Source organism: Erpetoichthys calabaricus, chromosome 3 (assembly GCF_900747795.2).
Source record: "Erpetoichthys calabaricus chromosome 3, fErpCal1.3, whole genome shotgun sequence".
Lineage (NCBI taxonomy): Eukaryota > Metazoa > Chordata > Cladistia > Polypteriformes > Polypteridae > Erpetoichthys > Erpetoichthys calabaricus.
Genome location: NC_041396.2, coordinates 219,709,423 through 219,712,158, shown reverse-complemented (window position 1 = coordinate 219,712,158; position 2,736 = coordinate 219,709,423).

The window sequence follows — 2,736 nt, the reverse complement described above, 5'->3', positions numbered from 1 at the left end:
CCTTACTCCTCTTCCATTTAGTCTCTTGCAATATATATCAACCTTCCTTCTCTCCATCATATCTGCTCTCTCCCCTTACTAGTCATACTGCCAACATTCAAAGTTTCTACCTGTAATGACAAAGTGCACAAAGAAGAGCAAAGTGATGAGGCAGAGAGATGGATTGACTAGTGAAGAAAATGACCACACAAATGACGTAGAAAACAGGGCAACTGATGTACATGAAAACTGTAATAGTAAGAGGAGAGATGGACAAGCAGCAAGTGATGGAAATAATAGTGTCCATGGCCCATCACAATTTACCAGTGTTGACAGTGCTAACATAGCACCCTCATCCACACTTAACACTCAAGAAATCAACTCCCCTAATCCAAAACACAAACTCCTGATGTCATGACAGGTCTTTTGATTATATGCAAAATCCTTAGAGAGAGAGAGAGAGAGAGAGAGAGAGAGAGAGAGAGAGAGAGAGAGAGAGAGAGAGAGAGAGAGAGAGAGAGAGAGAGAGAGAAATTGATTATTCTAACTGCTGCAGTGGCAATCACTCTGACAATTTGCAATAGGTTTTTCCTGGTATAGTCTGATATGGATTGTACACTGAATTATTTTTAATGCATGCATGTATAAAATTACTGTTTGTATTATGATTGTTTTTTAATGCTGTTATTTTGCTGCCATTATGGCTGAGGCAGTACTGTTAGCTGAATAACCTTTACACAGTGCATTTCCTATCAATCAATGTGAGTAGCTAATCACTTCTTACTGAACACATAGAAGTAATTCAAAAGAATAATGACCATTTATTGTTTCATGTAATTCTTGCATTTGTTCTGTTTGATCTGGTGACTGTGTGCCCACTTCCCAGCATAAACCTCTTCTTCGTCCACTCCACTAGCTCAAAAAACTGATCCCTCTACAGCTCTAAATACATATAACAACCACCTTGTGTCTGTTTCTGCCACCTCCTGGGCAATGACTCTATTGTTTTCTCCTTCGTGGTGCTCCCACTCATTCAGTCACTCCCACAGAGTGAAACACTACCCATAACCCTCAGAAGACAACCATTACTCTCCACTTTAGTTTTATACACCCAGATGTTCAAATGCTGCTAGGCAAATCTCATTTAATTTTTTTCATAGTAATGAGGTGAACACTGTTATCCTGGTAGCTGGCATATTTGGCAGCTCAATCTGTGATCCAAGTGACTCACATCTGATCACAGCCAGCAAATCAGGATGTAAACTGAGAAAATTGTGCAGCAATTAATGCTGAATGAACAAAATAACTTAAGAGATATTGAGCTTTGGCAGATTGAGAAAACACTTGTAAACCATTGTATCATGGTTAGAATTCACATATATGGGTTGGTATTACAGTCTAAACAATCTATCTATACACCCACTAATTTTCTGAACTTGCTTAATGCATCACATAGCAATGGAGAACCTGACCCTAAAAATGAAGAACTGGCCACAAAGTCGAAATCAATCCTGGACCAAATGCCACTCATGCAAATATCAACTCCCACATGTGAAAATCTTTGGGATGTCAGAGAAAAATGGTGTATTTGGAAGAAATACACATGAACACACACATTGACATTGACCAGACAATGAAATGGTAAGGCAGCAGTGCAAACCACTTGCCTTCTCAGCTGCTTCAAGTACAAAGCATTGTTCAGGAAAGCGGGCATTGTTGTCTGACATTTTATCAATTTAGCCTTATGGTTCTGTTTATTTTATATTTTGAGAATTCTTTGCTTGAACATCAGTATTAACTCAAATTATTTATCAAGATGCTGAATGTGATCACCAGAGTTAAAATCTGACAATACAGCTAAAATTTTCCATAGTATCTCACTGAGAAGATGATAAAAGATTGTGTTTTTAAATATTATTGTTCAGATGACAAGTGATAAAGTGTCAGTCTCATGGCAAGATCGAGAATTACATTGTTTTGATCTTCAGTGCTAGTGTTTTCATTTAAGGATGCTGTCAGAAAAGTAATGGAAATATTAATATCTATCTATCTAATAATATTCTTACAGGACAATGTGCTACAAAGCTTGATTTTATTGTAATACACAGAATTTAAGAAATGCATTATGAGAACCTTCCAGAAATAATTCTGAACTTTGCCTGCCGGAACGGTTCATCTCAACATGCAAAACACAGTACATGACTTATAACAAAGCTGTAATCTTGTGGCCTACAGCTCAACACCTGGCTCACTTACGCACTCTGTTCAGAATGCTTTACTGGATATGTGTGGATATACCACAGAGGTAAGAGGCTCTGGGCTGATGAAGGATTGACAGCAGTTGTTTGGAATTTTATATTTTACCTCAATAACATTTCTGAAGATTAAATGTTTAACTAATGCACATTTTCTAGCTTTAATACATTTTTCACCTTAACCCAGCCACAGGGGATGAACAACCAAGTGTGTTTCTTCGTGCCGGTCCCAAGCCCAGATAAATGGGGAGGGTTAAGTCAGAAAGGGCATCCGGTGTAAAATTTTGCCAAATCAATATGCGGAAAACAATACAAATTTCCATACTGGATCGGTCGAGCCCCAGGTTAACAACAACCGCCACCAGTACTGTTAGCCAACAGGGTGCTGGTGGAAATTGGGCTATTGTTGGCCGAAGAAGAAGAAGGACAAGAAGAGGGGGGAGACGTGTCTGGAGGCAGGAGGAGAGGAGGAAAGTAAAGAGAGTGGAACTGAGGGTAGGAA